The 24381-nt window shown below is 37.1% G+C and overlaps 1 pseudogene; it reads right to left on the reverse strand.

Moving 5' to 3' along the window:
* The window catches only part of LOC120861594, a 35146-nt pseudogene extending 20356 nt beyond the window's left edge, over positions 1-14790 (reverse strand).
* Positions 14791-24381: the final 9591 nt, after the last annotated feature.

The following is a 24381-nucleotide window of genomic DNA, read 5'->3' on the forward strand; positions in this document are numbered from 1 at the left end:
CTATAAAAATGGTCTTGTTTAATATTAAACTTTTTTAAAAGTTTTTCCTCTCCCTTTCCTCACACCAAACCTGTAAACCTGTGGACTATTTCTTCTCTCTCTCTCTTTTTTTTTTTTTTTGCTTTTATTGTTAGATGTCTAAGGGTTTATGATGTCTATCTTCTTTGTGAATTTTACCTTTTATTATTAAAAACATTCATCTTTGTTTCTTTAAAATAAATAAATTCAAACAAACAAACCTAAGAATTGACTCTTTCACTGACAACGTAGGGTTTAGATGCAACAGAGAAATAGAGTAGATATTTTCATTGGTTGGATACTGGTATAAACTGACTCTCAATACACTCTGACATATCAGGCCTGCATAGGTCTATGTAGGCTCTTACACAATAGAAAATTGTTTTGTGTTGGTCTCTTTCACCCTTTTATTAGTTCTGTCCCCCAGTCATTCTGTCCCTTAGTCCACAACTCCAGATCAAGCCCCTTACCCGCAGTGGTATCCTTATGGTCAAAGGGAACTTATGCCTTCTAGCTTATAAAATGCCAAGTTTAGTTAAATTTTTCAAATTGATAGGAAATACCCTATTCAGCATCCCATCAAATGTCCCATAACATATGGCATATGTTACTATGCTCACTTACTGCCCAGAAGAACTAAGGCATATGGCTGCCTACTTACTGTACCATCCTCTCCCTTCCCCTTGTCACTAAGTGTTACCAAGGCTGGCATCATCCTCTCCTCTGAATTTCCCAAAAGAGGTATGTATAGTCTTTCTCTTCACATTACTCACAGATCCAGAAGACTCACATCAGTTTTTCTTAAGAATTCTTTCTTGCTTTATGTCATTAGGTCTGTAATTTCACAAGCATAAGATAAAAATAGAGAGATGCTGTAGAAAATTCTTATTTATATGAATAATTTGGGGGATTGCCTCTCTTTACTTGGTGGTGGTGGGACAGTGGATACACTCTTTCCTTTCCACAGAGTGAGGCACAGGCTTCTCTACTCTTATGAATTTCCTTTAAGTAATTTCCTCATGAATCTTCCAATCATTTTTAACAAAGACTGAAAGTGTGTGGTGGGAGTTGTTAGTCAAAGAACCAATTTAATCACATGTTATTAAGTTCTGTGGGAATATGTAGCTCTCTTTGAGTGAGGGAGTTATATATCACCTACTATCTACAGCTTTAGGGATTTCACCAATTTTTTAGAGTTGAATCGAAATATCCCATTCAGCATCTTAAATCATGTGACAGACATTACTGTGCTCATTTGCTGCCCCCCAAAACTAAAGCCTATTGAACTAACATAGACTTAGGGAAAATACTACTTCTGATTGATTGTCTTATTCTAATCTAGAACTTCTTAATGCTGCTTTAGAGAAGGACTCTTCTAATGGAGGGATTCTCAGGCTCCGGACATAATAAGATTCTGAGAAATGATCTGTACCTAACCACCCCAAAATTCAATGGTTTGAAATAACACATTTAATCTTGTGTATCTGTTTGTCTTTTGGGGCTTGGCTGATCTCAGTTGAATTTGACTAGATGGTGCTCTGCAGACAGTGGTACCTCAGATCCTGCTTATAATTAAAGGTCAAAGGCAGAGTGGGCATATTCAGTGTCTCTCATTTGCCTCGTGTCGGAGATGTCCCTTTCTCTTATAGCACTGGCATAGGGGTGAAAGAGAATAAGCACAACACGTATCCTGCTAAGATCCAGGCTTGGCACTGCCATATTACCTCTGCCTGTAGACTCATAGTAAAGAAAGTTATACGGCCAAGCCAAAGTCAAAGGGTGGTGAAACATACTCATGATGAAACCTTGGAAAAGTATGGATGATTGAGGGGAGAAGAAGCAGGGCAGTAATTCAATTCAATCTAAAACAGCATTGTTTGACAAATATTTTATAAAGTTTGGGCTTCCCTGTGGCTCAGCTGGTAAAGAATCCGCCTGTAATGTGGGAGACCTGGGTTCGATCCCTGGGTTGGGAAGATCCCCCAGAGAAGGGAAAGGCTACCCACTCCAGTGTTCTGGCCTGGAGAATTCCACGGACTGTACAGCCCATAGGATCGCAAAGAGTCAGACAGACTGAGCGACTTTCACTTTCTCTTTTAGTCATGAATGACTCTTTTTGACCCCATGGACTACAGCCTACCAGGCTCTTCTGTCTAAGCTGACCACCAAAGAATTGATGCTTTTGAATTGCAGTGCTAGAGCAGAGGCATATTGTGGGGTAGCATATTCTTATAACGGTCACATTACTTATTACAATGACAAGGTTATATTTCTTTGTGTGATTGTTTAATTAAACAATGTTTCTGTTACTAACTTGAATATGGGCTCCAAGAAAACAGGAAACATGCTGTATTTAGTTACTGTGATATCACTAACGTCTTGTGCAAACCACCTCCCCCAAATTCAGGAAATACATTTATTGGATTATTTTGACTTATTACTTATAGTGTAGGATAAAAATAGTTTATGATATCTGAGGTTATATTATTGTAGCATGAGTAAAAAAAAGGAGGTATCTTGTATAGATATTCATATATTGTCAGGGAATGATCCCAACTTTCCCCCTTAGTCTTGTTTCCTTTTTAAATCAAGTTTTCTCTTAAATTAAACCTCACCAAAGAGGTTCCATCTTTATAACTTCTCTTTCTTCCTTCTTTCACATCATTCTGTTCTTTTATCTTTAAAACTATCTTTTAATACTGAACCGTAAACTAACCTGATTCCAAACCCTAAAAGCCTGAAATTTGGTAAATCTCAAGGGCTTCCCCATCAAGCGAAAGAAAAACACTGATTTGCATGAGTGGATAAAGTTTTACCATCTCAAATTCCTGTTATAATTAGTTTCAGAACAGTAGATCCATGTTATGTCTATTGCTATTCCTTTCCTCATCTGTGGCAAGGGAATGAGTCATTAGAATTTTAATGTTTGCATTACATGCCAGCAGTGGTCTGTTGTTATGCTTTTACTTAAATATTCTGAATTCTGACTGGCTAATCCATTCTACCTTTTATTGTAAGAAAACTGGAATGGGCTGCTAACTCAAACAAGAGAGCCTGGAAAAGGTCAAATGAGTGCAAAATCGGCTGTCAATCCTTAAATGGTGACAGAATTAGAAGGGTTGCTTTTGTGACTAAGATTGAAATTGAAACATAGAATGTCACCACATGAATTCTCTAAGATTCACAATGAATGTGGTTGGAGTAATAACAGGGAAGAACTAACAATTTTTAAAGGATTATGTTGCCTTTGATTCTAAATTCCAAAAGGACACATTCTTTAACCATAGGAAATGGCTCAAATGATAATGGGGTGGTGATAGTGTGCTTTTCTGAACTTAACCAAATGCAGATTTTTGAAAATAATTTGATTTATTTGATTTTTATTATCATTGGCTGTGCTAGGTCTTTGTTGTTTTCTCCAGTTGCTGCAAGTGAGGGCTACTCTCTAGTTGAGGTGCACTGGCTTCTCATAGTGGTGGCTTCTATTGTTGCTAAGCATGGGCTCTAGAGCATGCAGGCTTCAGTAGTTGTAGCTCCCAGGCTCTAGATGCTGGCTCAATAGTTGTGGTGCATGGCTTTAGCCACTCCATGTCAGGTGGGATTTTCCTGGGATCAGGGATTGAATCTGTGTCTCCTGCATTGGCAGGTGGACTCTTTACCACTGAGCCACCAAGGAAGGCTCAAATGCAAAATATCTTTGATAAAAATCTAAAAAAAAGCCAAAGCCTATTCTTGAAGCAATTCATAAATTTCACTACTAAGATAGTATGCCTTTTCAATTTGGTCTAGTGCTTATATTTTTTAAATTTATAAATAATTGTTCTGATTTGTACATTATAGGTGCTATTTTTAGAAATGAATTTGCTTTAATTTCATTTACTTTTTGGCTACATTTTAATCTTCAGACTCACTTCTTTTTTCCAGAAAGGCTGCCAAATAATACTCCTTTAGATTTCTAATTTATCATGTATTTAAATAGACTTTCAAAAAATAATTGTACAAGTTGTCATTTCTTTTGCTGTGGATTAGTTCAAATTTGCTCTTATTTTTCATTGCTTTTAGAAGTCACAAAAATAGATCTCTGCCATCATTTCAGGGCTGAAAGCAATGTAGCAGTGACAAATTTAGTGTTTGTTTTTTTTTTTTTTCAAACACTCATGTTATCTGTGGACTACTCAGAATAATTGTTTTTCCTTCCACTCTCTTCTGCAAATTTCCTTTTCTTGCCATGCTACATTTCCAAACCTTCACTGTAGGAAAAGAAGTTTCAGTCTAATGATTGAATGGAATTTGTAGTGTTACCTGTATGGTTCGGTTTCCTACTCCTTCTATCTCCCTAAGTCTTTGGCAATTAAATTTATTTAATTCTTTGCCATGTGTTGAGACATTACCAAACTTAGGTTTGGCTGCTTGTCCCTCAAACGATGATACTCTAGAGGCAAGTGTTGGTAGAAAGGAAAGGTTGCTTTAATCAGAAGGCTGATAATCTGGGTGGAGTCCTGTATCCAAAACCAATTCTAAAAATTCTAGTTCATGGAGAGTTTTTAAAGGGCAAAGGGGGAAAGAGTCTCAGTGTACTGTTAAGGCAGGAGGTTAGATTTTGTATCAGTCTCCATTACATGCGGACTGACTCCTCATTATCTTTCTTCAGATTTTATCTAGACTGTATGATCTGCTCGTGGGATTGCTGAGGAGATTTTGAGGGGTGGAGAGCTAGTCATTCTTTGACTACTTAATTCTTCATTCCCACTTCTTTTAATCTAGGAAAATAGTCCACAGGTTTGGTAGGGCATGGTGTGCACTCAGTAGAGCATAAATCAGCAATTAGGCTAAGTTGCCTAGTGATCTAATTTCTATAGTTAGGTTCTTCTAAGGTTAAAGGGGAATGAACAGGAAAGGGCAAACGGCAAAGGGGCAAAAGAGCTGTTTCAAGATTTTCAAGGTCATCTGAAAGGATCTTTTCATATATGGATAACAACTCATAGCACTTGACTGTTTGTCATATCATAATATCTTTGGCTTAGCAATTGCTTTGTTACTCAGCAGGCTCAGAGAAAAATTTTTTGATCATTGGTGTTGTCCACAGACATGAATCTGTAACAGCAATAGAAATATTGGAAATTGAAAAGCAGCTATAAATAGAAGTACAAGATAAATTACTGTTACTCTCATAACAAAAGTAAAGAGCTAAATTAGCTTATCCAGGAGAAAATCAGAACTTCGTGCTTAAGGATATAATTTTGTATTTCATGGAAGTTGAGAGGTAAACAACAAAATCTTATGTGCCAAGTAATAGAAAGATAGAGAAGGCCCAGAAAATAGAAGTTACTATTAAAGTGTGTGATTTATAGGTCTGCCAGAGGGGACTCTAAGAGTCTCAATTTCAGTGAAATTATTTGAAAAATCTATTCAGAGATGTGCTATGTCGAGGGCCAGGGAAGAGTGGAATAAAATAGAATCCTTCATCTTCACATGCTCAACATATGACTTAAAGGCTCAGTAAAAGAGCAGTTGGCAGTATTTTAAGTCCATGATATATAAAGGAAGCCATGTTACCGTTATGAGTCTTCATTAAAACTGCCTAAAATTCACAGTCAGATTAGGCAAGTTCAGTTTGTTCAGTATGTATGCATATTGATTATAGTGCTCTTTTTGACATTGCGGAGGGAAAAATAATCAAACTTGTAGAATGCTGTGGACCTCGGATTTATGTTTATAGATCCAATTTTCTTTTCATTACACCCCCTTTACATTGTTTTAGTCTTGATCCATAAGATGAATGGTTCAAATAAAGGAATGCTTTGTGGGTATGGATTACCAAAAGTAAAAAAGAAAAAGAAGAAGAAGATGAAAAACATAATTTGATAAGGCATGAGCAATATATGTGCTGTGGTAATAGAGTGTGGCTCAGTGACAACAGATGTTTGATAATTACAAATACCTAATTTAATGTACTATTTCAGCCTTGCTGAGTCTGAAACATGCATAAGAGCATCTTACATCACTGGCCATAGTTGGAGGAGTCTAGGTCACTTTGTCAGTTGTAGCTCTTTAATGATAATAAATTCATTAGTTCACTAAGACTGAAGTAAAAATCAGAAGTAATCACAAAAATATACTATTTCTATGGTCTTCAAATTTTTAAAGGGCTCTTAGAGGTAGCTGACAGAGAAGGCAATGGCAACCTACTCCAGTACTCTTGCCTGGAAAATCCCCTGGATGGAGGAGCCTGATAGGCTGCAGTCCATGGGGTTGCTAAGAGTCGGGCACGACTGAGCGACTTCACTTTCACTTTTCACTTTCATGCATTGGAGAAGGAGATGGCAACCCACTCCAGTGTTCTTGACTGGAGAATCCCAGGGACAGAGGAACCTGGTATGCTGCCGTCTATGAGGTCGCACAGAGTCGGACACGACTAAAGCGACTTAGCAGCAGCAGTAGAGGTAGCTGAAGAAGCAATCTGGCAAAAGAATTGAGTACCTATTTAGCTAGGGGCATTGCATCAGGTGCATAAACGGATTACAAATAAACAATAAAACCCAAACAAGACTCTGAAACAACAGACTATCTTGTTGAGAAATAAAATCTGAAGAAAGAGTAAAGAGCAATTCAAATCTCTGAGATCCAGCCTATCAGTGCCTAGAATATACTGGCCATCATTAAATGTTGAGTAAGATTCACTCTTTAATTCATTCGAGGACTGAAAATACCACTGGAGTGGGCATAAAAGTACATACTTCTGTGTGTGGAGGAGGTTGCATAGGAGTTGGCAAGAATGACCTTTCAATAATCTCTCTTTAACTAAATTGCATTGGAAATTAGTGTGAAAAATAAAGAATATAGATGTAGAGGAGGAAAGATAATGTTTCCACTGAGTTCTTGACTAAGACCCTGTAATAAAAGAATAACAAAAGAAAAACAGTTTATTTATGTGTACAACTCATATGTTGGGGTAGGAAATGGCAACCCACTTCAGTATTCTTGCCTAGAAAATTTCATGGACAGAAGAGCGTGGTAGACCTTAGTCCATATGATTGCAAAGAGTCAGATACAACTGACAGGGAGCAATAACTCCTTGTGTATACTTAAAAGATCCAGGAAAAAACTGACTAATACTCTGGAGTGGTTTAGAACTCAACCTTGAGTATCATTTTAAGCCAAAGATAAAAGAAAGAAAGGTATGTATTTGAGGGAGGCCAGTTATGGAGAGGTTACTAGGAAAAGCTTGATAAATAAGGATAAGGTTTGTTAGGAAGACTTAAGCAGGTGCTTTCTCTATTGATAAGATTCTCTTGTGACTTTAGAATCATCCTCCTCTTTCTGGTATAGAGAGGGAGATGCCTTTACACATGAAAATTTGATTTATGAAGATTTGATTTATACATGTAAAATTCTCTTTCAAAAGGGTACTTTCTACTTCTTTGCAGATCTTTTCCTATTGTGCTATTTCTCAAAATAATGTATTATGCCAAAGAGGTATATTTTGGGGTAGAATATTCTTATATCCTTTATAGAAGAATATTATTCTTCCCTGGTGGCTCAAACATAAAGAATCTGCCTACAATGCAGGAGACTTGGGTTCAGTCTCTGGATTGAGAAGATCCCCTAGAGAAGGGAATGGCTACCCACTCCAGTATTTTTACCTAGAGAATCCCATGGACAGAAGGAACCTGGTGGGCTACAATCCATGGGTTTGCAAAGAGCTGGATGTGACTGAGCTTATTTAAATTAAACTTACTTATATAGGTCATTATAATCTAGTTGAAAACTTAAATTGCACTTATATGTGTTGATTTAATTAATTATATATATATATATATATTTGAATTTGCAGGAAAAATGTACAAATGTGTTAAGCAGTTAATGAATACAACTATTTTTCCCCCCTCATTTTTATGTTTGTGCCACAATCAACTTTTTGAAAAATGTTAGTTTGTTTTTCTTCACTTGTTGTTGTTTAGTCACTAAGTCATGTTCAACTTTTTGGGACCCCATGGACTACAGCACGCCAGGCTTCCTAGTCCTTCACTGTCTCTGGTGTGTGTGTGTTAGTTGCTCAGTCTTGTCTGAGTCCTTGCAACGCCATGGACTGTAGCCTGCCAGGCTTTTCTGTCCATGGAATTTTCCAGGCAAGAATTCTGCAATGGGTTGCCATTTCCTTCTCCAGGGGATCTTCCTGACCCAGGGATCAATCCCAGGCCTCCAGCATTGCAGGCAGACTCTTTACCATCTGAGCCACCAGGGAAGCCTCATAGTTTGCTCAAACTCATGTCCATTGAGTCAGTAATGCTACCTAATCATCTCATCCTCTTCCGCCCCCTTTTCTTCTTGCCTTCGATCTTTCCCAGCATCAGAGTATTTTTCAGTGAGTCAGCTCTTCATATCAAGTGGCCAAAGTTTTGGAGCTTCAGCATCAGCATCAGTCCTTCTAATGACTATTCAGAGTTGATTTCCTTTAGGATTGATTAGTTTGTTCTCCTTTTCTTCAGTAGAGTCCCCCAAATTATATGAGTATTAGGCCTCATAAAATTTATTCATTCCTTATTATTTAATAATAATAATTTAAAAATACATTTGGTTAAAAAACATGAACTCTTAGTTAACCAGATATAAATTAGGTTTTTGGCATAGTTTTCTATTAAGCGTGTGATAATGAACCTATAATATTGACCCAGAAATGACAGAAGTGCCACTGTAAGTAACAGGGAAGTTAGTTATTAGGGTCATTAGATAAATAGAAAAAAGGTCATAAAAATGGAAGTGTTATGAGTTCACTGGATAATCATGTATATAAAACTTGCCACATATTTGCATGAAAATTCTCAGTATAGGTAAACCCATATTGATATCTATTGAAGTATAATTATTTGAACTCCTCAACATCATCCTAGTTTTAAAAACTGACTTTTATAATTTTTTTATCATCAGGGCTCACCAAAACACAAAGGTCAGTGCCTTTGAAATAACTTAGGAGATTTGGCAGAAATTCTTTCATAATAATTTTCTAAAGACAAAAAGTTTCCAAAAGAATTGGTCTATAATCATATTTTCCTAGACAGTGTATGGTATGATGTATACATTTTTTAATAGTGGTAAACACACCGGGCTCTAACATGAGGCTGATACTTATCTTTTTATCATTATTTTGAATTTATAGTGCTGTGATTTTTTATTATTGTGATGTTTGGAAAAATAAATTTGCATTTACAGAAGTGATACTTTCATCCAACCATGTCTCCCTACAATTGTTCTATTCTTCAAATTCCGCTTCTCAAAGACTTCCCCACTGACCCTCTTTAACTCTCTCTCTCTTCTGAAATCTTATATTACTCATTGCTTTACAAACACTCTTTATAAATTACTCCTCACTACTGTCTAAATCTTTCATTTTTCAAGTCTAATCTCCCCAATTAGCTTTTTTAAAAATATATAAATTTATTTATTTTAATTGGAGGTTAATTACTTTACAATATTGTATTGGTTTTGCCATACATTAACATGAATCCACCACAGGTATACAAGTGTTCCCCATCCTGAACCCCCCTCCTTCCTCCCTCCCTGTACCATCCCTCTGGGTCGTCTCAGTGCACCAGCCCCTCTATCAAGACATGGCCTGTGTCTTTTGACTTCTTGGTACTGCTCACAGTAATATGTAAGCAATTAAGATTGAATGTGATTGAATTTAATTTAGTTTGATGTAGATTCCGATGGATTTTTTTTTCCAATTAGATGGTTAGAGATTTTTAACTATTAAAAATATGTAACTATTACTAATTTCAGCCTGTTAAGTGTAAAACTTATCCAAAAGATGAGCCAAGACTTGTTATATTTTGCAGTCTTGAGATACACTTCACAGGCTCTTCATCTAATCACTTTTCTATTCATTTTCTACAAATCCCAGTCATAAAGTATAACATGCCATTGGCTCAGCTTGGATTTATTATAAATCCTTGTTCTACAATAAACCATGTATTTATATATTCATGAAAAACATATCATTAACTATAGAAGAAAGGACATATTGATAAAAATTTAAATATATTATTCAAGAAAAGAGATAATAAGTGTATCAGGCCAGATTTTAGTACTGAAGAGAGAGGATAACTTCTTGATTGGGATGAATCTGATTACTGGTGACTGCCCCTTTCACAATTTGACTACTTTCTTCAAACATTTTTTTTAATAGATATATATTTAAAGCCATTTAAGGTTTATATAACCAGTTTGTTGAGCTGTATAAGTTTAACTGTTTAAAAAAAAGAAACAGCTTTATTTTTCTTCAATCACTGTCATTAGCTGTGCTGTAACATATCTCCTTTTCTGGTCCCTTAAACAATATTTAAGAGAGATTCCCTAGTCCCAGTCAATCTCACTTACTATAACCAGTGAAGTTAGAAAATTGAACCATAAACTCATTTTAAATCACATCTCTGGGACTTCTCTGGTGGTCCAGTGGTTAAGAATCCACCTGCCAGATGAATGGATAAGGAAGTTTTGGTACATATACACAATGGAATATTCAGTTCAGTTCAGTTCAATCACTGTCATGTCTGACTCTTTGCGACCCCATGAATCGCAGCACACCAGGCCTCCCTGTCCATCACCAACTCCCAGAGTTCACTCAGACCTACCTCCATTGAGTACGTGATGCCATCCAGCCATCTCATCCTCTGTCTTCCCCTTTTCCTCCTGCCCCCAATCCCTCCCAGCATCAGAGTCTTTTCCAATGAGTCAACTCTTTGCATGAGGTGGCCAAAGTACTGGAGTTTCAGCTTTAGCATCATTCCTTCCAAATTACTGAGCTATAAAAAAGAATATATTTTCATCAGTTGTAATGAGGTGGATGAAACTGGAGCCTATTATACAAAGTGAAGTAAATCAGAAAGAGAAACACCAATACAGTATATTAACACATATATATGGAATTTAGAAAGATGGTAATGACAACCTTATATGCAAGACAACAAAAGAAACAGATATGTAAAGGACAGACTTTTGGACTATGTGGGAGAAGGTGAGGGTGAAATGTTTTGAGACAATAGCATTGAAACATGTATATTACTATATGTAAAATAGATGACCAGTGCAAGTTCCATGCATGAAGCAGGGAACTCAAAGCTGGTGCTCTGGGACAACCCAGAGGGATGGGGTGGGGAGAGAGGTGGGGGAAGGGATTCAGGATGGGGGATGCATGTATACCCAATGGCTGATCATGTTGCTGTATGGCAAAAATCACCAAATTTTGTAATTAGCCTCTAATTAAAAAAAAAAAAAAGAATCCACCTGTCAATGCAGGGGACATGGGTTTGATCTCTGGTCTGAGAAGATTCCATATGCTTCAGGGCAACTAAGCCTGTGGGCTACTTCTGAGCCTGAATGCTGAAACTACTGTGCGCTGCAACAAAAGAAGCCACCACAATGAAGAGTGGCCTCAACTTGCAGCAACTAGAGAAAGTTCATGTGCAGCAACAAAGACCCAGCATCGCCAAAAAATAAAATAAGTTCTCATCTCCTCACCTCTACTTGTTGCAGAACAGTCCTGGCTCCATTACCTGAAGGGAACACTGAGGAGCACAGCTCTGGAACACATCCATCCCCTCTCTCTTCCAGGTCCAGATTTTTTTTTTTTTTTTTCTGTCAGGAATTGAAGATACAGTTTAGGGGACAAGATTGTCCTCATCATTTCAGAGGGAAGAGATAAAGTACCCCCCAACCGTTTTTCTTTTTTTGCTATAAAACTTTTCAGGATAGTTGGAAATTAGATGAATAATTATCCTAAAAAGATATGTCCAAGTCCTAGCCCGTGGCACCTATGAATGTGACAACATTTGGAAAGAGGGTGTTTGCAGATGTAACTGAGGATCTTGAGATGAGATCATTCTAATTTTATAGGAAGGCCCCTAAATCCAATGATATGCATCCTTATAAGAGAAAGAAAAGGGGAAGACACAGGGACATACAGAGAAGGATGTCATTTGATGATGGTGATAGAGATTAGAGTTTTATATTTTCAGGTCAAGGGTCTTCAAGTATTGCTGGCAGGAGAGAAAAACAAGGAATGAATACATTATTCCTCAAAGGTCAAAAGATTCTCATTCTCTTTCTCAAAGCTTCCAAAAGGAACCAACACTTCAGACACTGATTTTGGACTTCTGGACTCCAGAAGTGGGAGGTAATAAGTTTTTTTTTTGGTGTAAGTCTCCTAGTTTGTGGTAATTTGTTACGACAGCCATGGGAAACTAATGCAGACTCGTTCTTGATGCCTGTGTGTGGCAAATGTTTGCCCTGTCAGGGTGTATTTGCAAATTCTTAAGATAATTCTAGGCGTTCTTTCACTGTTATTTCCCAAATCTGAAAGGTCAGCTTCAAGTTCAAATTTCCCTCCTAGTCTTAATCCATGTAGCAGACAGTATATTGAAAAGTTTGTGCTGCTCTCATCCTCTGGGCTTGAGGTCAATCCTCATTATGGCTTACTGAGAAGATAGCTAAGACATTCTGTTGTATTCCACTGACAAACTCTGAAAACAGGTTGCTCTAATTCTTTCGTTTCCGTCAGTTCAATTCAGTTCAGTCACTCAGTCGTGTCCGACTCTGCAACCCCATGAACCGCAGCATGCCAGGCCTCCCGTCTATCAACAACTCCCGGAGTCCACCCAAACCTATGCCCATCGAATCGATGATGTCATCCAACCATCTTATCCTCTGTCATCCCCTTCTCCTCCTGTCCTCAATCTTTCCCAGCATCAGGGTCTTTTCAAATGAGTCAGCTCTTCACATCAGGTGGCCAAAGTTTCAACTTCAACATCAGTCCTTCCAATGAACACCAGACTGAACTCCTTTAGGAAGGACTGGTTGGATCTCCTTTCAGTCCAAGGGACTCTCAAGAGTCTTCTCTAGCACCACAGTTCAAAAGTATCAATTCTTCAGCACTCAGCTTTCCTTATAGTCCAACTTTCACATCCATACATGACCACTGGAAAAAAGTATAGCCGTGACTAGATGGACCTTTGTTGGCAAAGGAATGTCTCTGCTTTTTATTATGCTGTCTAGGTTGGTCATAACTTTCCTTCCAAGGAGTAAGTGTCTTTTAATTTCATGGCTACAATCACCATCTGCAGTGATTTTGGAGCCCAGAAAAATAAAGTCAGCCACTGTTTCCCCATCTTTTGCCATGAAGTGATGGGACCGGATGCCATGATCTTCGTTTTCTGAATGTTGAGCTTTAAGCCAACTTTTTCACTCTCCTCTTTCACTTTCATCAAGAGACTTTTTAGTTCCTCTTCACTTTCTGCCGTAAGGGTGGTGTCATCTGCATATCTGAGGTTATTGATATTTCTCCCAGCAATCTTGATTCCAGCTTGTGCTTCCTCCAGCCCAGCATTTCTCATGATGTACTCTACATATAAGTTAAATGAGCAGGGTGACAATATACAGCCTTGACATACTCCTTTTCCTATTTGGAACCAGTCTGTTGTTCCATGTCCAGTTCTAACTGTTGCTTCCTGACCTGCATACAGGTTTCTGAAGAGGCAGGTCAGGTGGTCTGGTATTCCTATTTCTTTCAGACTTTTCCACAGTTTATTGTGATCCACACAGTCAAAGGCTTGGCATAGTCAATAAAGTGGAAATAGATATTTTTCTGGAATTCTCTTGCTTTTTTGATGATCCAGCAGATGTTGGCAATTTGATCTCTGGTTCCTCTGCCTTTTCTAAAACCACCTTGAACATCTGGAAGTTCACAGTTCACATATTGCTGAAGCCTGGCTTGGAGAATTTTGAGCATTACTTTACTAGCGTGTGACATGAGTGCAATTGTGTGGTAGTTTGAGCATTCTTTGGCATTGCCTTTCTTTGGGATTGGAATGAAAAGTGACCTTTTCCATTACTATGGCCACTGCTGAGTTTTCCAAATTTGCTGACATATTGAGTGCAGCACTTTCACAGCATCATCATTCATTTCTGTACCTGTCCCTAATTTTATTGTCTTGCTTGGAAGAACTAGTGCCTAATAGACAACTGACCTAGGAATGGTATACCAGCTCTTTATCCTGCAGGACAGTCATTTCTAGGGTACTGCATAGTTTCAGATTTTTTTTGAGAAGCAGCACCTTCTTCCCTGTTGTGGTGGTGGAAGTTAATAAAATTTCTCTAAGAACTTATGGTTTCTACAAGAAAAAAATAACCTACTATCTTTCTCTCTCTTACTTCATATGGACCCACCCTCTCTCTTAGATTTGGGAAGAAGATGGAATAACAATTTGTGGTAGTTGAAACTGGTTCTCCAAACTCATAATTAACTCAGGAGTGGGGGTGGTGGTAGACAGTGTCTGCCCTCAACTGTTGACCAGCCCTCCTTAGAATGCATGGTAGTTAGTGTTTCTTTGTCTTCAATTTTGGATGCTGTGATTTGGGGGGCACTGGGAACCATTTTACTCAATAACATTATATGCACTTTACATGAAATCTCTCCATTAGTTATATATAAGTGTGTGGATTTGAATCTTTAATGTGAAAAAAACAGCAAGATTTGCTTTTACTATTTATTTGATATCCAATTGAACTCTTCAGTTTACTTCTTTGTAAAATAAGAGAATTGGACAAAAATCAGTTATTTCTTACCCAAGTGATTTTAAGAGATAGAAGGGAAAATAGACACACAAAGTCATTGTGAATGGGGGCTGTGACCAACCTAAAAAGTGTCAGTACTTACCTCATATTAACGTTGTTTGCAAGCCAGGTTTCATCCTCTGCTGGATAGCCTTTAATGGCCATTCCACATTAAATTGTCCATGCATCTGTTTCCATCGATCTATGCTCTTTACACAATCTGAGAGCATTTTTTCTTGTTATAATGACTGAAAGTGGGAGATACTAGGCTCTTTTAGTGAGAAGAGACCAGAAATATTATATATGCAATTCACTTTTGTTCCACATGATTTTCAAATGACTAACAGGGCATTCATGTGGGGGACATATTTGTTCATATTTATTCAAATTGAAACTCAATTCTGTTTTTTATATAGAGAGATATAGATAAAGACTTCTTACATAATTTTATAGAGATACTTTTCCAGAAATGTATATTACTGTATATTTTGAGGGATTATTACACTTCATTTTGTTTAAAATCTTATCCAGCATTATTTAGTATCAGTCACTTTTTGACAAAATCACTTCAGCAACAACAAGCTATTCATAGAATTTGAGTCCCCAGTGCCTCTCACCTGAATCAGGTAGCATTTGTTGTTTAACATTTATGAAGTTATATGGACAAAGGCCAGCATCTGACTATTTCATGAGATCTTATCTAGTTATGCCTAGGAGTGTACATAATCTTTAGATTTTTTTAATAAATAAAGTGGTTTCTTATTATTTATATGTAAATAGCAGATATGAGTTTGAGTAAACTCCAGGAGTTTGTGATGGACAGGCAGGCCTGGCATGCTGCTGTCCATGAGGTCACAAAAAGTCAGACATGACTGAGTGACTGAACTGAACTGAAATAGCAGATAGGGCATTATATAAATTTTAGGAAAAAAAAAAAACTACATGTAGTTAGATTTTCATATCTATGATCTTAACTTTTAGGTGATAAAGCAAATATTGCAAATTATTTGCTGTAAAAAGGGAAAATTGGTTTGATAAAACTAATCTACACCTACCTCCAGAGAGCTAAAAAGTTTCAAAGGTCATCAGAATTCTAGTGTACATGTATATATACATATATAGATCTTCACTTATTCCTTGCAGTATACATGTTCAATGTCCTTTACCATGCCATTGTCCTCACACTATGAAATTCTTTTTGGAGTCACCAGGGGTTTAAAATAGTCTATTTTAAAATACTGTATTACTATTTAAAGTGTGTGTGTGAAGGTCACTCAGTCGTGTTTGACTCTTTGTGACCCCATGGACTGTTTAGTCTGTGGAATTCTCCAGGGCAGAATACTGGAGTGGGTAGCCTTTCCCTTCTCCAGGGGATCTTCCCAATCCAGGGATCAAACCCAGGTCTCCTGTATTGCAGGCAGATTCTTTACCAACTGAGCTATCAGGGAACTTCAACCTGATACCAACATCCAGATAACCTATTCGTTTGATGGTTTCCTAAATAGAGGCAGTTTTTCAATTTTCATTTTAATATGAGAGAAGTATAGCTTCCTAAATATTGTCTATGGTTGTTTTTAGATTTTTACAAAATTCTTTTTTGCCACAATTACAATATTTATTAGACTGAAGAGTTTTAAAATTCAAACTAATACATTGGAAACTCAGTATTAAAAGACAAAGTATTTTCAGCATTATAATGAGAAAGGATCATTTTATTTTCAAATCCTTTTTCTTTCTAGCTGAATTTATAATTTGTGAGCACATGTTAAAAAAAGGTGAAAATATTAATGAGCTATTGATAGATGTCTCATAGAATGAGGTCAAATATTATATATATATATATATATATATATCTCCATATATTCCAAAGAAAATTCTCATTATGCAAGATGATTGTCATTTGTCACAGAAAATTTCCATAGAATTACAGGTGGCATAAAATTACAAGAAGCTATTTATCTGATCTCTCCCCTTTCAGTTATTTACTCCCTTTTGTCTGTAAATTTATCTTCCCATTTGCTCACATCTTTACTTCCCTTTAATTACAACTAAAACATATAGCGAGCAATTTCTACTACAATTTTAAACTAAAATCTGAGGATTCTGCAAAAATGTGATGAGTAATTGATATAGTTGAAAGTTAATGGAGATGTAGTCAGTGATAGAAAGTGTCGGAGAAGCTTTATATCTCTTATTTTTCTCCATTCTGCAATTATAAAATAAATAATTCACATTTTTAAAAATTCACATATTTGTTTTATTTATTAAGTTGGACAACAAAAACAAAGTGGTTTTTAGGATACGTATTTCAATATCTTCTTTCTCCCTAGTATTTTCATTGTTTTTACATTATTTTCATTTCTTTCATAAAGTTACAGATATCTGTGATATAATGCATAAATTTGGAGATTGAAATAAAACCCAGGTTGACACTAATGTGTGTGAGTATAATCCAGAAAGAATACTTTTATATTGTTCATAATTGTTTCTATTTTGGACTGTAATTATTAAGGGAATCTGCTAACAGAAGATTGTTTGGCAGAGAATTTAACTACACTGTTATGTAACACACAAATTGTTCCTCAAGGTAGAAACCTAGCTTGAACGAACCTAGAATTGTCATGTCCTTGAGGGGTGCTTAATCTCGAGTTCATGGCTGAAACTGTATGCCATATTTTAAACATTCTTCTGTGTGTGTATGTATGTTTGTGTTTTTTGTAAGTGTGGGGTGGGGTGTAGCCTATTTAGTATTTTTAGATTCTCAAATCTGATGGCCTATGGCCCTCTACACCTTAAGATTGCTAAAATCTCAGCTTTCTGCCTCTAGATAATTTACAGGAAAATATTTATTTTCCTCTCTATTTTAAATATTTCACTGAATAAATAAATTATCCTGCCCTTTAATTGATAAAGGTGATACACTCATTTGGTCATTAAAATCCTCTAACACTATTGGCTTTAACAGGCTTTACTCAAATAAAAGCTAGTTCCACTTCATTTTTAAAGCCATTAATCCTTATCCAAGCAACATTCCTTAAAGCTGTACGTTTCATTTGTGCATTCTAACGGTGTGATTTAGTAACTTGATAAGCTTATCTCCAGTCAAAGATAAAATGGCATTTATATAGACTCTAGGGTATGTGTTAGGACTGAATTCTTCCTGCTTCAGTTTCAAACTGGACTCGATTTTGATTATTTCAGATACCAAACTGAGTGTCAGACAAATCTACCCATGAAGATTTTCAAAGAAATGGATTAAGAACCTATTCTTTTATTTCTTGAACATCTCATGTACTTGGACATTATGAGGATGGCTCTTATGAAAGGGTTTAGTAAAGAGGTTTCTCTGGAGCTGTTGTACTGCTTGGTTGCTCCATCCTCTTTTGAGGAAGAAGCTTTAGGCAGGTAGTTATTCTACAACCCCAAGCTTGAAGAGGGCAGGCTTCTAGGCTCGCAATTCTTATCCTTTGAAATAGTCAGGAAACTTTGACTATTTGTGCCTGACCAAAACAAAGCAAGGTAAAACAGAATGAAATCTTGAGTTTCTTCTTGCTCAAGAAATCCAGTGGAGGAAAGAAGGTCCTATTAACAACTTTGATGGCTGCACTGGGATAGGCCCACCCTCTCCAATCTTGCCAAGGAAAAAGAAGTATGATTATTTCTAGTGAGTCAGATGTGAACCACTCAATGAGGATTTGATGGGGGGTGGGGTGGGAAGTGTCCACTCGGATATCAGGAGGAAGCAATAAGGGCTGGAAGTGTATTCTGGATGCTCTGGGTCTGGGGCTGAGTCATAAGTCCACCTGTAGTAGAGACAGATCAACCGAGGACAAAGGCATTTCAGGCAAGAGGAGGAGCGTGGAAGCATTCTGAAGCTCATAAAAGAAGATTATGAGAGAAGGAATTGGCTTTGTTTATCAGCTGGGTATGCTGAAGTCACCAAGAGATTTACCCATCTATTCCACCCAGACCCCACAAAGTCACCCAGTCAAGCAAATCTGGTAAGAAGCTAAACTGCAGCTTGCAAGTAAAGAGAGAAGCTAATAGAGAAGTGGCAGTACCACCCTCATCCAGCTTCCTTGAGCTTTCAGTTTGTGGAAGAAAGAGATTTCAAACAACATCAGGATTGAACTATTTTGAGTATCTGATAGTAGATATTCTAATTACTGAAATAAAATGTATTTGTAAACCGAAGTAACCATATTGTGACTTACTCCCCTTAAATGTGCAAAAAAACCTTGGGACCTACTGTGCTTCCATCCACAGCTACAGGAAGATGGTCTTTATTATAGAAAGTTTGAAGGGATGGTGGGAGAGCAAAAGAAAGTTGTGTTTTATTTATGTCTTAGGTTCTGTTTGTTCATCACACTAGTTATGCTGCTGACAAGGAATTCAGGCCATTAGTACTTCTTGAAACTGATTCTTATTTTGTGCAACATATTATTATTATTTTTTTTAACAGTGCCATAGATGAATAGATGGGTAGAATCTAATAGTACTTAGCTTTCAACAGATATGTTTAGTCTCCATCATTTTCACTATTATTCAATAAACATAAGCCATGTATGCTTTATCCTTGATATCTGTGCCATGCTATTTCAAGTTATGATATAGTTCATTTCCAATCTTGATTCTCAGAAGAACATGATCACTTATGTTAGTGAGAGTGTGTCATCCAGGGTCAGTATTCATGACTCTACACAACTGTGTCTCCCACCTCACTAGCTGGAGATGAGAAAACTCTGACTTTTAGAGACAAACTGTATTAAAGTCATAATGAAAACTGCTTTCTAAACTAATTCAGCTAAATTAAATTAAATAGCAGATTTTAGTGACTTTCTCATGACTGTCAGCTCTCCAAGCTCCCACATGACACTTTAATTAATTGTTCCTCCTTTAGTGGCTCGTTTTTGGTCAGATCTCTTTCCTTAGAGCAGCGTTCCCCCACACCCCTTTACACACACCATGGCAGAAATGTTGTCTGAGATTCCACTATTGTTAAATGTAGCCCAGTATCATTTAAATATGTTACCTTGATGATGATGATGTCACTCAGGTAGTTGGCCTACAAGGAACTAGCACAATTTTACTTATTTCATTTTAATGGGTCCCCTTGGCTTTGAGGCTATAAACTAAAATACCACTGCAGTCTCCTCCAGCAATCTCAAACTTAATTATTCCACTCCAGGAAGCTGTCTGATGGCCCTGCAGAGACTTGCTTTTGCTCTCAAATGCAATCCCTTATTGTGTGGCCAAATTACCTTTGTTTCTTTCTTTTTTTCTTAAATTTATTTACAAACAGCATGGAAAAGTACTCCTCAGCACAACTTAATAGATGATTAGCACAAATATGATTTCAAGAGTTTAGATTGGGTATTTGTCAGGGTTTTCTTTTTATTCTTTCCCATGTAATCACTAAGACTTCTTACATACTATTCCAAGTACTGGGCATTGTGGGTAATATGGTATAAATTGCTAAGATAGCTGACTCAAATCTTTTCCTCTACTAACTTTTGATATTATTTATTAAGTTTCACAGTTCAGACGACACTTCTTATATGCCTATCTCTACCAATATCTTTTTTTGCTGCTTTGAGCAAATTTAGTTTTCTAAGCTAAATTTCTAACTGATTTTGCAGAAAACAGAAGAGAGACAGAGACATATTGTAAGAGAAAGAGCCAGAGAGGTCAGAGATTTGCAGATGTTGTCATCTGCAATACACATTTATCTATGAAAATGGAAATAGTCACTAACATATTTGATGAGTGATAGAATTTTTTTTAAATTTTACATTTATAATATGAAATAATAGTAATATGAACGTTTTCACAATTTGAATAATAACAAAGAAAAATTCAGCTCACAGTCAAAAAGAAGACTGAACTGAAATCCAGAAACTCCGTAATAATATACAAAGGAGTATTTGGACTCTATTCAATACTTTGTTCTATGAAGACTAATAGGAGTCTTATTTCTTGCTTCTGTCTTTCAGTCTTTAAAGATAAAGGGGTAGCTCTACATATGCTGTGTTTCCTACTAATAACATTTTCATTCTATTGCTAGTCTTAGGCTTTAGGGAAGAAATGGTAAGATGAGAGAGGAAAAAGTGAAAAAGCCTGGCTTTATTGTACTTTATGTGTGCAGGTAGTTTTTAATTTTGTTCTTTTCAGCATAATGCTTTCATCTGTGCAAGAAATTAAGTGCATGAGAATTAATATGCTCCAGTCAATAGATGAAGCAATAAAATATAACTGAAGAGAAAGGACCCCCATCATGCACATGCTTTATAGACATTAACTTCCCCATCGATGCAATATTTACTTCCCTGGATTGAAGCTTCACACAAAACAAGACTTAGATTTTCTTCATTTTGAGCTTACAAGCCTACTTCATTTAACAACTGTGGAACTGAGAAGGAAAAAAAGATGGAGGGACAGATAATATTTGGAAAAAGAGCCAGAATGAAGTCGAATTCCACTTGTTTATTTTGGGTTTCAGAGAATGTGGAGAAAAAGAGATTGAATTTAAACACACAAAACCTACGAACACTTTTTCTAAAACTCATTTTAGTTTATCCTCCCTGAACAAACTGAACAATATTTATGAAACTCTGTCTTAGTCCCATTGAACACTTTTGAATAACTGGATGGTCAGGAAAGAATCAGTGAGCACATCAAAGATTGGCAAGTCATTGCAGACAGAGCAGGCTGGTGCAGGTGTCATATAATCTATTGATTCAGCATGCATGATTCTTTATAAAATGAGTTCCTATACTTTTCAGACACATTGAAAAACATACAGGTATTGATAGATGTTATTTGCTTAGGCTTAGAGACAAATAAAAGCAAATATTAAGATTTTACTCTTAAGAAATGCCAATTTAAATAATCTCCCTATGAACTAATATCAACTACTTTTTGATTGAAGGCCAGTATACCAAAATATAAAGTCTATATATTGTTACCATGTAAGTGAAACATATAGTTTCCTACTCAAAGGGAACTAACAGGTTAAAATGACACAATAGTCTTGACAAAACTTTGAAAATATTTACATAAACCTATAGTTTGGGCTTTCATTTTGATCATAATAAATTTCACTCTCTTACAACTCTTGCTCAGAGATTATTTTTCAGATTCAACAAAGTAAAACATATTTTAAGCAACTATCTTTCTATTATGAGGACTGATTTATTCAGCAAATATTAATTAATGGCACTTGGTGCTGTTTGACTAGGTTTTTTTCACTCCTGGTCCATCAAACAGAAAAATTTTAGGGAGGACAGATACCATTTTTTCATGTCTGAAGTTTCTAAATCTTTAAAGAAATGAAGTACAGAATTTCAAACACATACTCACAGGACACCTCCTAGGTTCTTGGAAGGGATGTGGTACAGTGTGGATCCAATTTTTAAGCTGTATTAGCCTCATAGTTAAGCTTACCCTGGTCTCTTGTAATCTGACAGAAAGCACGATTCTCCTGTTCTGTGAATTGGTAACAAATGGCAGCAACCTGAAAAAAAAGAGAGAAAAAAATTCACTCTCCTTTGCTTTTCAGTACAGTGCTGAAAAAGTCTTTCCTCAACTTTCCAGCATCAAATTGTTATAAGTATGCCTCTCCCTGCTTCTTTAGTAGTATTACCACAGGGACATGTTGTTTGGGGGGTATGTGTGCTCGGTGGCTTCTGTTACATCTAACTCTCTGTGACCCCATGAACTGTAGCCTGCCAGGCTATTCTGTCCACAGGATTCTCCAGGCAAAAATACTGGAATGAGTTGCTATGCCATTTTCCAGGGGATCTTCCTGACCCAGGGATCAGACCTGCATCTCCTGCATTGCAGGCAGATTCTTTATCACTGAGTCACCAAGGAAGGACAATTGAGCTAACTAACGGGTAGCAGGAGGTGAATCCCACAGCATCAGAAAGTGCCTTATGGAGATATAGTCTAATATAAGCAACTTTAGTTCAGTTCAGTCATTCGGTCATGTCCGACTCTTTGTGACCCCATGGACTGCAGCACACCAGGCCTCCCTGTCCATCACCAACTCTTGGAGTTTACCCAAACCCATGTCCATTGAGTTGGTGATGCCATCCAACCATCTTATCTTCTGTCGTCCCCTTCTCCTCCTGCCCTCAATCTTTTCCAGCATCAGGGTCTTTTCCAATGAGTCAGCTCTTTGCATCAAGTGGCCAAAGTATTGGAGTTTCAGCTTCACATCAGTCCTTCCAATGAACACCCAGGATTGATCTCTTTTAGTATGGACTGGTTGGATCTCCTTGCAGTCCAAGGGACTCTCAAGAGTCTTCTCCAGCACCACAGCGCAAAAGCATCAATTCTTCAGCACTCAGCTTTCTTTATAGTTCAATTTTCACATCCATATATGACTACTGAAAAACCATAGCCTTGACTAGATGGACCTTTGCTGACAAAGTAATGTCTCTGCTCTTTAATATGCTGTCCAGGTTGGTCATAACTTTCCTTCTAAGGAGTAAGTGTCTTTTGATTACATGGCTACAATCACTATCTGCAGTGATTTTGGAGCCCCCTCAAATAAAGTCTGACACTGTTTCCACTGTTTCCCTATCTTTTTGCCATGAAGTGATGGGACCAGATGCCATGATCTTCGTGTTCTGAATGTTGAACTTTAAGCCAACCTTTTTACTCTCTTCTTTCACTTTCATCAAGAGGTTCTTTAGTTCTTTTTCACTTTGTGCCATAAGGGTGGTGTCATCTGCATATCTGAGATTATTGATACTTCTCCCAGCAATCTTGATTCCAGCTTGTGCTTCTTCCAGACCAGCTTTTCTCATAATGTACTCTGTGTATAAGTTAAATAAGCAGGGTGACAGTATACAGCCTTGATGTACTCCGTTTCCTATTTGGAACCAGTCTGTTGTTCCATGTCCAGTTCTAACTGTTGCTTCCTGACCTGCATACAGGTTTCTCAAGAGGCAGGTCTCAGACAGTCTTGTATTCCCATCAACTTAAGACCCTGTAAATATTAAGAAATAGTGTGGAGCCCAAACCAGGAGTGAACCTAGGGTGTTAGAGCAGGGATTCAGGCTAGGGAAGATGAGGTCATGACAATTATTCATTTACTCACTGAAACTGGGTTTTGATAGCACATTTATGGAGCAACTATTGGGCTTCCCTGGTGGCTCAGAGGTAAAGCGTCTGCCTACAATGCAGGAGACCCGGGTTCAATCCCTGGGTCGGGAAGATCCCCTGGAGAAGGGAATGGCAACCCACTCCAGTACTCTTGCCTGGAAAATCCCATGGACTGTAGCCTACCAGGCTTCTCAGTCCATGGGGTCACAAACAGTCGGACATGGCTGAGCAACTTCACTTTCAGTTTCTATTTATTGGCCGTGTGTTATGCTAGGCCCTAAAGATATATATATATATATATATATATAACAAACTGACTATCAGGGAATTACAAATCTTGTGGGAGTAGTACCTTCTCCAACACGTAGCATAATTGATTTATAAAGTATAAAAATCTATATAAATCATGAAGTGCCTTGAGTGATTATAATTTGTTTACTTAATTCAGAAATCACTCCACTCCTCCACTCTACCTACAGCCTTGATTCAGGAGGCACATCTTTGATTACCTCCACTGCCATTTCATCCAATGTCTATGCCATTTCAGTTTTTCACAGATGCTGTAACTAGGTTAGCTCTTAGAAGGTGCACCTAGGGCAGGACTTGCTTTGCATAGTAAAGTTAGTTGTCCCACATTTGGATGTG

This window comes from Oryx dammah, unplaced genomic scaffold (genome assembly GCF_014754425.2).
Source record: "Oryx dammah isolate SB20612 unplaced genomic scaffold, SCBI_Odam_1.1 HiC_scaffold_3, whole genome shotgun sequence".
Lineage (NCBI taxonomy): Eukaryota > Metazoa > Chordata > Mammalia > Artiodactyla > Bovidae > Oryx > Oryx dammah.